General features: G+C 35.8%; 1 pseudogene; it reads right to left on the reverse strand.

The window, feature by feature from the left end:
• Positions 1 to 12,399: 12,399 nt before the first annotated feature.
• LOC143669112 (olfactory receptor 2M5-like) lies at positions 12,400 to 13,322 on the reverse strand (annotated as a pseudogene).
• Positions 13,323 to 13,805: the final 483 nt, after the last annotated feature.

Here is a 13,805-nt window from a genome sequence, read left to right on the forward strand (position 1 = left end):
GCATGCTACTGATGTTATTTTAACATACAACAAAGATTGTTTCATATTTTATGCTATTGAATTTAAGGGTAATCATGAAGAAAATATTGGGGGGAAAAGCACAGAAGGAAATGGGAAATTACTATAAATCATTCACTAAAAAATGGTTACCTAAAAAACACAGGCAGTAATACAAGAATAGAGGGAGTAAAAAGGTCTAACCACTCACATGCTCCCAGGGAGGCCTTGGAAAATGTGTAACTTTTTACTCATGGGGTCACAAGTAAGTAGATGGTTCAGCTCTTTCTTCCTCCTCCCCTGTTCTTTAGTTACATTTTTGACTTTCTTTACCTCGCAGCCTTATGAAATAAACAGTGCTGAGCCTTTCGGGGTTTTTGAGTCTCCATCCTAGCTCAGGGTCCCACCTGATCCCAGCTTTAGCCATATCTGTCTCTCATGTTTTCTTTCCAAGTTCCCTGTTGCCTCCCTTCAGTCCTGACACTGAGCCGTTCTGGCCACGGCATTTTACAAATGTCCTGTAAGTTTGAAATTGCTACAAAATAAAATGATAAAGAAAAAAATGTCAGTGCTTAGAATATAATACAGTGGTACAACAACTTTAAGAGAAGGAGTAAAATTCTTTGGAAGAGAAACTATCAGATAAAGTAGACAAGAGTAAAGAAATTTACCAGCAAAAAATTGGGATGTTAACTATGAAAACATTAATCCAATGGGAGGAGAAAATGACAAATCTTCAATTATAGTCTTACATTTCAATACCCCACACTAAGTAATTGATAGAAATCCTATACATAAAATAAACAAGAATATGGAAGAACTCAACAACAAAATAAAAAGTCAGTCAATGAAATCAACTATTTCAACAGGCTAAAAAATTACATGACTGCATCAATTTATTCGAGAAAAGCATTTGAAATGATTCAAAAACCATCCATGATTAAAAAAAACTATCAACAAGCTAGATGTCAAAGGGAATATTCTCTACTTGATTAATATCTACAAAAACAGCAATAAAATCTGCAGCTAACATCAATGCTTAGGAGTGAAAGATTGAATGGTTTAGTGAAAGATTGAATGCTTTCCTTCCAAAATATGGGAACAGACACATTCACCAATTGTTTTCAAAACAATATTGGGAATTCTGGATACTGTAATATAACAAGAAAATAAATTAAAAGACATGCTGATTCGAAGAGTCCTCATTTCAGTGGAGTTTGCTTTCTGGAGACCTCATTTACTTCACTCTAAATGATACATTGTATCAAGTGTGCTCATCTTTCATTCCCCTTCCCTGAGATTCTCTGGTGAGTCCTCTGATAGCAGGATCATATCCAGCCTAAGTACACTCATTGATTGTATGTGGGGTGGAGGTGTGGCATGGTGCTAAATTTCTTGCATGCAACTTCAATCAGGAGACTTCCAGAAGACGGTGGAATGAGGACAGACAAAACTCATTCCCTCACCATAAAACAAGTACAGAACAGGAAGAAACTGCCTAAAGCAGCCATTCCAGCACTTGGGTGATCAGAGAAGGACCATAGCAATAAATGAGGCAGAGCTGGATAAAAAAGGAGAGATGCTACAACTGAGAAATAGGGATGAGTGTATACAATTGTGACCTCCCTTGAGGACTGTGACTGTGCACTGGCAAGACAAGGCAGCTGAAAAGTGGTGCACTCCTCCTTTAGCTGCTGATGACTTAGTCAGTGTTTACAGTCTTGCAGACTAGAAGCATTCCACATGGGAGCTAGTGAGGCAGCTGATTCATTAGATCAACATACAGAGACCCTGGTGTGGCACCCAGTGCCCACTCCCCATCACTGACGCTGGCTGCTGTGGGAACCCAGATTTTTGGGAGACTGGAAAGTCCTCACCTCAGGAGAAGAGGAAAATACAGCAGAGTTGATCTTACAGCCAGTAAGGAAAACTCTTAGGGTCGTTCAGCCTTGATCCTTTCTGCGTGGGAGACCAGCATGCTCTGGGATTGACTGAATACATGAACAGAGAGGCAAAGGTAAGGGCGAGAGATGCATTGTGATGCCAGGTGCCCTGAGGCTGACACCTGTCTATTCTTTACACCATGCCCCTGGGCCGGCTTCCAGCTGGTGAACTTGAACCTTTCTGTCCACAGACTGGAATATTTCTATGTAGGAATCTGGGAACCAAAGATCCATTGTACCAGCAGGCACAGTCTTTGCTGCAGTGCACAGGACCCATGCCCCACACCCAGAGCCAAAAACTTCCAGTGCATAAAGCCATGGAGAGACAGTGAGGGCTTCCCATTGGTAAACAAGGGATACACGATTATTCCTGAACTAATAGTTAGTTGAAGAGTGTTGCTTCCATGGGACTGGAGTGCAAAAGATATTAAGGAATGATGAGAAAGACAGACAGGACCGGGGGCCTGAAGTTTAGTGACAACAGACTACAGACAACTTTATTCTTAACCAGCAGGGAGTAAACCCTGAAAAGTATAATACTCTGCTTATATACTGTAGGGTTTATGTGACAAAAAGAATGCATGCATTTCATGAGAAAGCAGAGTATTTACTTTTCAGCGTTTACTCCCTACATACTGAAGATAGCCATAAAGAATTTGGGGTTAAGAAAACACAAACATTCTCTCCCTCCCAGACTGTTCTCCATTAAGCTGATAACAGTCTCCACAGTTTATTGCCACTGCCACTCTGAGGCCAGTTGCTCCCAATAAATTCCGCAGGTCTTCCATCAACCTCTGCCCCTACAGAAGAGGGCGAACTTCTGGGTCCTTCACACTTCACAGAACTTTCCCCTGGTCTGAAAGCTGCCCAGTTGGCTGCTGCAATCAGGGAGAAGTATTGTGGGAAATAGATGGCCCAAATTTGCCCCCTGCTACTGAAGACTGGGAAAGTGCAATCTGGCAAGGTGCTTTTTGACCAAGCCTCTAACAGCCTTCTTAAAGGGGTAAAACACTGCATGTGACCCTGGACTAGCTTAGGCTGGGAACTAATGGCAGACCAAGTGCCAAAGGAGATGTTCAATGCAGACCCAAATAACAACAAACTCTTAGACAAACAAAGGAAACCAAATTTCAAAATAATCTTACAAGATAGCAAGCAAATAACAAGAAACAAGCAAAAAAAAATCACTAGGCACATGAAGAAAGAAGAAGATATGGCCCAGCCAAAAGATCAAATTAAAAAGCCAGAGGAGACACAGAATTTGGAATGACTAATCAAAGATGTTCAAACAAATCTAGATAACTTCAATGAGATGGTTAAGAGATAAAGGCTATCAAGAAGACACTAGAATACCTTAAAAAAAGAATTTTAAAGAATGAATGAAAAATAGCAGTTTTTCTAGAAACAAAAGATAATGGAGAGCAAACTAAAATTATACCAGAGACACACAAACATAGACTTGAAGAGGCAGAGTAAAGAATAAGCCAACTAGAGAACAGAGCAACCAATTTAGAATGCAAAAAGGGGAGAAAAAATTGAAAAAATTCAACTGGATCTTGGGAAAATGATTGATAACACAAGTACACAAATAAAAGAACCACAGGTGTCCTGGAAGGAGAAGAAAATAGCAAAGGGTCAGGACGATTATTTTAGGAGATAATTGGGGAAATTTTCCCAACCCTTGAAAAAGGCACAAGTATGAATTTAAAAGAATTCTAATATACTTCAAATAGAAACAATCCAAATAAACTCATTCCAGGATACATGCTAACTTGATTGTCAAATGCTGAAGAGAAGGAGAGAATCCTGAAATCAGCAAGAGAAAAGTGACTCAACACATAGAAGTGAAGCAAAATATGAATAATTGCTGAGTATACATCAAGCAAAATGGAGGCAAGAAAGCAGTGGTATAATATATTTAGGAATGTAAAAGAAAAAGGTGCCAACAGAGAATTATTTATCCAGCAGAGCTGTCCTTCAAAAGTGAGAAAGAACTTAATATATTCACAGATAAACAAATGCTGATAGAATTTCTTAACAAGAGATATGTTCTGCAAGAAATTCTAATGGGAGTTCTGTTAGCTTTTGAAAAGAATGAAAGACAGGAGAGAGAGGTTTTGAAGTGAATATAGAAATAATGATTATCAGTAAGGGTAAGTAAAAGAAAAAAAAACAGAGAAAAATGCTTGATCTGGCAAATAAAAGCCAAGGGATAATGTGGTTGAAGTAAGGATGGCTTTTACAGTAATAACATTGAATGTTAATGAATTAAACTTGCAAATAAAAGCCACTGTTTGGCATAATGAATAGAAACATGATTCAACTATTTGCTGCTTACAAGAAACTCACCTTAGATCCAAACATACAATGTTTAAAGTGAATGGATGGTAAAAGACATTACATGCAACAAGTAACCAAAAAAAAAAAAAAGGGAGAAGATGGGGTAGCTATATTAATATGAGAAAAAATAAACTTAAAATGCAAAAATGTTATGAGACAAGGAGGACACTATATATTAATAAGATGGGCAATTCACCAGGGAGAAATTACAATCATAAACAGTTATGTACCTAATCAAGGTGTTCCAATGTACATGAGGCAAACACTAGAAAAACTGAAGTGAGTAATAGACATTTCTGCAATAACAATGGGAGGGTGGGCCATGGTGGCTCAGCAGGTAAGAGTGCTTGCCTGCCATGCCCGAGGACCCGGGTTTGATTCCCGGTGCCTGCCCATGTAAAAAAAGAAAAAAAAACCACAGAAACAATGGGAGACTCCAACAGACCATTCTGTTCAATAGATGGGGGACCAACAAAGAAATAGACAACCTAAATAGTGTGATAAATGAATTAGACCTAACAATCATACATAGATTGTTTCACCCACAACAACAAGAAAGATATTCATTCTTCTGAAGTGCTCATGGAGCATTCTCCAGGATATACTATGTTCTGAGGCACAAAACATGGCGTGATAAGTTTAAAAGACTAAACTTATTCAAAGCACATTCTCTCATCATAACAGAGTTAAGCTGGAAATGAATAACCACCAGAGACCTGGAACAGTCACAAATATGGAGTCACAAATGTAAACAACATACTCTTACACAACCAGTGGGTCAAGGAAGAAATTTCAAGAGAAGTCAGTAAATATCTCGAGATGAATGAAAATTAGAATACAGCATATTAGAACTTATGGGATATAGTGAAAGTGGTGCTGAGAGGGAAATGTAAATGAAGCTGATCTGGATAGGACTGAGGTATATATCAGTAAAGGGTAAAGGAAGATATCATCCATATTTTAAAATTTCAACTTCTGTGTAAGACTAAAGGAAGAGATGTTTATTTGGTACAAAATTTATATTTTGGGTGGTGTATTTCCTAATTTAACATGTGTGGTTAGTTGAGATGAACACCATAACTACATGGAAACTTAAATAGTGCATGAGATTTTGTTGGTTTGTCCAGATTAGTGTGATACCCCAAAATAACCCAAAGGTGAGTAATTTGGGCAGTGAATAAGGAAATATTTACAAATTCCCCTTGGGGGACTGAAGAGAAAGAAGGAAATAGTGAACTTCCCCATTTAGAGAGTTTCTGATATTCACACAAGCAGTGGGGACCAAAGCAATAGGTCAAGTCCTTAATCTCGGGGTTCACAACTATGGAACTTATTCTTGCAAAGGATAGGCTAAGCCTACTTAAAATCAGGCCTAAGAGTCATCCCCAGAGAAACTCTTTTGTTGCTCAGATGTGGTCTCTCTCTCTCTCTAAGCCAATTTGGCAGGTAAACACACTGCCCTTCTTCCTACATGAGACTCCTAGGGGTGTAAATCTCCCTGGCAGCACGGGACCTGACTTCTGGGTATGAGCTTTGACTCAGCATCAAGGGATAGAGAAAGGCTTCATGACCAAAAGGGGGAAAAGAGTAAAAAGACAAAATAAAGTTTCAGTGGCTGAGAAATTTCAACCACAGTTGAGAGATTATCCTGGAGGTAATTCTTAAGCATTATATTCATATCCTTTTTTGGTTTGTGGTGTATTGGAGTGACTGGAGGAAAGTACCTGAAACTGTTGAGTTGTGTTCCAGTAGCCTTGATTCCTGAAGATGATTGTATAAAGATATAACTTTTACAGTGTGACTGTATAATTGTGGAACTTTCTGTCTGATGCTTCGTTTATCCATGGTATGGACAGATGAGTAAAAAATTTTGGATAAAAATAAGTATATAATAGGTAAGACTAAGGGTAAAATAAATTGAGTAGATGGAAATACTAGTGGTCAATGAGAGGGAGTGGTAAGGTGTATGGTATGTATGAGTTTTTTTCTTTTTATTTCTTTTTCTGGAGTGATGCAAATGTTCTAAAAAAAATGATCATGCTGATGAATACAAAAAAAACCTCGTTACAAAGGAAAGCCCAGGACCAGATGGCTTCACAGTGGAATTTTACCAAACATTCCAAGAAGAATTAACATATTCCTGTTTGAATTCTTCCAAAAATTAAAGTAAAGGAAACACTCCTTAACTTATTCTATGAAGCAAACATCACTCTAGTACCAAAACCTCATAAAGATACTGCAAGAAAGCAAAACTTCAGCCAATCTCCATAATGAATATAGATGCAAAAATTCTCAACAAAATGGTTGCAACTTGAATCCAATGACACATTAAAAGAAGTGTACACCATGATCAAGTAGGTTTATTACAGCTAATCATGGGTGGTTCAACACAAGAAAATCAATTAATGTAATACAACACAACAAATCAAATGGGAAAATCACATGATCATCTTGATTGATGCTAATATTGCATTCGACAAAATTCAGCATCCTTTCCTGATACGAACTCTTCCAAAGGTAGGAATTGAAGAGAACACCCTCAAAATGCTAAACAGCATATAGGAAAAACACACAGCTAACATCATGCTTAACAATGAGAGACTGAAAGATTTCCCCCTAAGATCAGGAATGAACCAAGAATGCCCACTGTCACCACTGTTATTCAACATTGTGTTAGACATTCTAACTAGAGCAATTTGGTTAGAAAAATAAATAAAGTGTATTCAAATTGGGAAAGAGGGAGTGAAACTTTCATTATTTGTTGATAACATTATCCTATATTGGGAAAGCCCTAAGGAAACTGTGACAAATTTATCTGAGCTAATAAATGAATTCAGCAAAGTGGCAGGATACAAGATCTTCACACCAAAATCTGTAGTGTTTTCATACAAAAGTAATGCACTATCCAAGGGAGTAATTAAGAAAAAAATTCCATTCACAATAACAACTAAAAGAATTAAGTACCTAGGGATTCACTTAGCAAGAGATATAAAGGACCTCTACACAGAAAACTATGAAACAATGCTAAAACAAATACAAGAAGAGCTAAATACATGGAAAGACATTCTGTGTTCATGGATAGGAATGCTAAATGTCAAGATGTCAGTTCTACCTAAATTAAACAGATCCAATGCAATACCAATAAAAATTTCAACAACCTGCTTTGCAGAATTAGAAAATGTATTAAATTTATTTGAAAGGGAAAGGGACCACAAATAGATAAAAACATCCTGAAAAAAAAGATGAAGTAACAGCAATCACACTGTCTTTAAAGCTTCTTATAAAGCCACAGTGGTAGAAAATGTCATGGTTCTGGCATAAAGATAGACATATTGATCAATGGAATTGAATTGAGAGTTCAGATATAGACTCTCAGCTCTATGGTCAATTTGAATTTTTACAAGGACTCCAAATCCACTTAGTTGGGACCACAATAGTCTATTCAATAAATGGGCATGGGAGAACTGGATATCCATATCCAAAGAATGAAAAAGGAATTGTACCTCACACCCTGAACAAAAAATTAAATCAAAGTGGCTCAAAAGTCTAAATATAAGAGCTTGTATCATAGAAGTCCTAGAAGAAAATAAAGGGGAACATCTTCAAGACCTAGCGATAGGAGGTAGCTTTTTAGACCTTACACCCAAAGTGCAAGCAATGACAGCATAAACAGATATTAGGGAACTCCTCAATATTGAATATTTCTGTACTCCAAAGTATTTTGTCAAAAGGGTAGAAAGTCAGCCAACTCACTGGAAGAAATTATTTGGTAACCACACATATGATGGAGGTTTAATATCTGGTATATATAAAGAAATCCTATGACTCACCCATTAAAAGATGAACCTAATTACAAAATGGGCAAAAATAACTGAATAGTCATTTCTACACATTGGAAATACAAATTGCTGAAAAGCACATGAAAAGATGTTCATCTTCATTAGCTATTAGACAAATGCAAATTAAAGCCACAATGAGATATCACTTGATACTTATAAGAATGGCCATTATTAAAAAAAAAACAAAGCAGAAGACTACAAGCATTGGAGAAGATGTAATGAAATAAGAACCTTATTCATTGCTGGTGGGAAGGAATAATGATAGAGCCACTATGGAAGATGGTTTGGCAGTTCCTCAAGAAAACAAAATATTGAGTTTCCCTATGACCCAGCAATTCCAATACTTGATATATACCCAGAAGACCTGAAGCAGTGACATGAACAGATGTGTGCATACCAGCATTCATAGTGGCATATTCACAATTGCCAAAAGATGGAAACAATCCAAGTGCCCATAACAAAATGTGCTATATACAGATGATGGAATATTACTCAGCAATAAGAAATAATAGATCCAAATAGACATACTCCAAGACACTTACTAATCAGAATGTCAGAGGTCAAAGAGAAAGAGAGACTCTTGAAAGCAGCAAGAGAAAAGCAGTCCATCACATACAAGGGAAACCCAATAAGATTATGTGTAGATTTCTCAGCAGAAACCATGGAGGCGAAAAGACAGTGGGATGATATACTTAAGTTATTAAATTACCAAATGAGAAAAATTGCCAAACAAAAATTCTATACCCAGCAAAATTGTCCTTCAAAATGAGGGAGAAATTAAGACATTCTCAGACAAAAAAATCACCGAGAGAATTTGTGTCCAAGAGACCAGCTCTGCAAGAAATACTAAAGGGAGCACTAGAGACAGATATGGAAACACAAAAGAAAAAGGTGTGGAGAAGAGTGTAGAAAGAAGGAAAATTAGATATGACATATAAAATCCAAAAGGCAAAATGGTAGTAGAAAGTACTACCCATACAGTAATAGCAGTAAATATTAATGGATTAAACTCTGCAATCAAAGAACATTGATTAGCAGAATGGATTTAAAAAATGGACCCATCTGCATGCTGTCTACAGGAAACATATCTTAGAACCCAGGATAAGCACTGGTTGAAAGTGAAAGGCTGAGAAAGATATTTCATGCAAATAACAACCAGAAAAGAGTGGGGAGTAGCTATACCAATATCCAACAAATTAGACTTCAAATGTAAAACAGTTAAAAGAGACAAAGAAGGATACTAATCACTAATAAAAGGAACAATTCAAAATGAAAACATAACAATCATAAATATTTATGCACTGAACCAGAATGCCCCAAAATACATGTGGCAAACACTGAAAACACTGAAAAGAGAAATAGACACATCTACCATAATAATCGGAGACTTCAATTCCCCACTCTCATCAATGGACAGAACATCTAGACAGAGGATCAATAAAGAAACAGAGAATTTGAATATTACAATAAATGAGCTAGACTTAACAGATGTTTATAGGACATTACACCCACAACAGCAGGATACACGTTTTTCTCAAGTGCTCATGGATCATCCTCAAAGATAGACCATATGCTGAGTCACAAAGCAAGTCTCAATAAATTTTAAAAGACTGACATCATACAAAACACTTTCTCAGATCATAAAGGAATGAAGTTGGAAATCAATAATAGGCAGAGCCAGAAAATTCACAAATATGTGAAGGCTCAACAACACACTCTTAAACAACCAGTGGGTCAAGGAAGAAATTACAAGAGAAATCAGTAAATATCTCTAGGAAAATGAAAATGAAAACACAACATATCAAAACTTATGGGATGCAGCAAAGGCAGTGCTAAGAGGGAAATTTATTGTCCTAAATGCCTATATCAAAAAAGAAGAAAGGGAAAAAATTCAGGAATTAACTGTCCACTTGGAAGAACTAGAGAAAGAACTGCAAACTAACCCCAAAGCAAGGAAAGGAAAATAAATAACAAAGATTAGAGCAGAAATAAATGAAATTTAAAAAAAAGAAATAATGAAGCCCTAAATCACATGACAACATGGATGAACCTCAAGGACATAATTCTGAGTGAAATAAGCCAGACCCAAAAGGAAAAATATGATATAATTTCACCAATATGAACTAACTAGAATATGGAAACTCATAGTCATAAAACAAAGAATATAGTTTACCAAGAGATGGATAGAAGCTAGAGAATCGTGAGCAGTTGCCCAATATGTACAGAAATTTTAAGAAGTTGAACTTAAATGTTTGGAAATGTATAGAGGTGTAGTTACCTCATTTTGGAGATTGTAAGTAATATTGTTGAATTTTAGGTCAGTTTGGTTGAAAGGGATTGTTTAGAGTCATGTATGTCACCAGAGGAAAGCTAGAAGTTAAAATATTGAATTGCATAACAGTGAATCTTGAGATGGATATTGTTTAAGATTAACATTATACATATGAATCAATTATTTCACAAATTAGTACAAATGTATAACACTTCTACAAAGATTTAATAATAGAGTGCTATATGTGAAAAAGTACCTAATGTATGCCAAAGCCTGTAGTTAAACATAATATCTCAATATTCTTTCATCAATAGTAGTAAGTGTACCACACCAAAGCTATGGATAAATAATTGAGGGGATAAGGGGTATGGGGTGTTTGAGGTTTTAATTATTTTATGTCTATCTGTTATGTTTCCTTTTGGAGCAGTGAAAATTGTCTATAATTGAGTGTGAATATTATTGCAACACTAGGTGATGACACTGTGAGACATTGATTATATACTTTGGATGGATTATATGCTATGTGAATAGCTCAAAAAAATCAGCAGTTAAATAAAATATTCATCAATGCAAAAAAATCCTCAATTAAAATCAGGTGAACCTCTCTTTATAAATATATCCTTATGCCATGATGAGGGAAATCTTAGAAGCATAGTATTTATTCCTCAGAAATTCCCCTATAGGAATAACTTAGGTTGCCCTCAGTAACAACCTGAAAAAAAATCCTTGACTTATTATTCTTCCCCTGTTTTACTGTCCCCAAACTTTCCCTTCTGCTCTATGAGGTTAATCCCCAAATAAACTACCTGCATGTCTGTGCTTGAATCAAGCTCTGCTTTGCAATAATTTATCAAATTAAGTATTTTAATGAACACAGAAACTTGATTAAAAATCATCAAACACATTTCCAAATGATTTAGAATTTGAACCCAGAATTTGCATCCAATCTATTTAGAGAATTTGAGAAGAAGCATATCAAGTTGTGCATGGACCTAAAATTTGCCAAGGACAAAGAAAAATGAAACCTTAAATGAAAAATGTCATTTAAAAGTTTATGCAAACATTATAAATTTTTAATCAGAAATGAAACACTGCTTTTACTTTCCACTATAAATCATATAACCAACATTGATGCTAAAATTATTTACACAGAAACTTTGGCAAAGGACACCAAAAATAAACAACTTTAGTGTATTAGAGTTTGGATCTGAAGAAAAAGCTAAAAAAATTGTTAACAAAAAGATAAATTAAGTATAATAAGTAATGTTCATGATTTCTAAAAGAAGTCATCATGACGAAGCAGGGAAACAAGTAAAAATTAAACTCAAACTATGAAATGTTTTCTTAACTGTAGAAATGTAATTATGTCTCCAGTTTCATAATGAAAATTTATTTTCATAATAAATTATACAGAATATTTATAATGAAATCTGTTCTGCTCCAATATATTACTTTTCCTGAAATAAAGAAAAATTTGAAGAATGCAATTGTGGAGTAAAAACATCCTTAATTATTTAATGAAAATTCCTTCCATATCCACTTGAAATCTGATGTGAATGGGTTGTTTTATAATCTTATTAAAGAAAAGTTTAATGGAGTCAAAGAAATTCTGATCTGTGTCATATACAGATAGAAGACTTTAGGTGTTGAAGCCAATCAGGAACTTTCTGCATTGGTCTAATTTCATGTATACTTGATGCTAAGTAAATCAGGCAAATCAGGTAAACTATTGTTTTTATCATAACTGGTTGGCTGCAAAGCCAAATGTTGATAATAACACAATAAAAATCAGTAAAGTAATGTATATACTTATTTACCATAGGCCAAATTATATATCCATTCATTTAGATAATTACAAATATTTTTTAATTTACATAGTGCAAACATAGTCAAAATTAAAAATTGCTAAGAAAACATATCACATTGCCCAAAGAAGTACTGAATTTGTTGGCTGAAAATTGCAACCAGATTATTCCGAAACTTTTAATATTATCATGTAACTTAGCTATTAGGCTTTACCCAGAACAGTCTTCAGAGCCTTTCCCACTTCCTTGTTCCTTAGGCTATGTATGAATGGGTTCAGCATGGGAGGGAGGGTGGTAGAGAAGACAGAGGGACCTTCATCTTGCTCTGAGGTATGGAAGGCTCAAGGAATCATGTAAATAAACATGGTTCAACCAAAGTAAAGAAATACTACCATCAGATAGGAAGAGCATGTGGTAAGAGCTTTATTCCTCACCTTAGATAATTCAGTTGGATAATACCAAGGAAGATAAAAATGTAGGAGACCAGAATGAGGTCAAAAGCAGTGAGGAGAAACACAGTTCCAATCACAAACACCACTTTCTCATAAACTGAAGTGTCCTCACAAGACAGCTTTAGTACTGCCTGTAGCTCACAGAAGAAGTGGAGGACTTCTCTTGAGCCCTCTTGGAAAATTCATAGTATATGTTGTTTGGGTTAAGGTGTTAAATGCACCCCCTAACCAGGACACAATGGCCATCTGCAGGCACAGTTGAGGATCCTTAATGATCACATATCTCAAATGGTTACAGATAACCACATATCAATCATGAAATATCAGAGTGAGCAGAATACGTTTGCTGCCTATAAGAGCTGAATGGAAATAAGCTTGAGTCCCATAACCAATGTAAGTCATATAAGATGCCCTTTATAAAGAATTTGTATAGCCCTTTGAAACAGTCCTGGAAATGAGGGAGATATTCATAAGGAAGAGTGGGCTGAGGAGAAAGCACATGGGACCATGGAGCTGGGGATTCAGAGGCAGGAGAAGGACCAGGACAGTGTTTCCTGTGATGGCGACAACCTAGAAGGGGAGAATAGTACAATCGAAGAAGTCAACATGCCTTGATCTTGGGAGGAGTCCAAGAAGCTGAAACCCACCATGGAGGTCTCATTTTCTCTCTTCATGCTTCCTATGCAGCTGAAAGGATGAAAGGCAGAAATATGTCAGTGTACTCTGGGGGAAATTTTTTCATAAAGGAAATAGATTTTCATATTTTTTACTTCTTGATAAAATTAACATCCACAATGTAGTCCTGAAGTTGATCCAATCTTGAAGAGAAAGCAAACTAAGATAAGCATTTGCATTTATTAGTAAGGACAGTGATTAATGACAACAATATATGTATTAATATTTGATTTTAACCACAGTTGACTTTCTACATTCATTAATCTTAGCATGTATTGAAAATATTGTTACTTCAGGATTTGAGGTTGTACTATATTCCAGGTTGTTTGAGACAGATTTGAATGTAAATGTGATTAACTCCAGTAGTTTTGAGGTAGAGCATAGAGATTATTTTCACAATATAAGTACTCAATATTCCAATTTTACAATTTATTCTATTCTGTGCTAGACAACATTTAGGAACATAGCTATTGCTTTGTCAT

Source organism: Tamandua tetradactyla, chromosome 25 (genome assembly GCF_023851605.1).
Source record: "Tamandua tetradactyla isolate mTamTet1 chromosome 25, mTamTet1.pri, whole genome shotgun sequence".
NCBI classification, from domain to species: domain Eukaryota; kingdom Metazoa; phylum Chordata; class Mammalia; order Pilosa; family Myrmecophagidae; genus Tamandua; species Tamandua tetradactyla.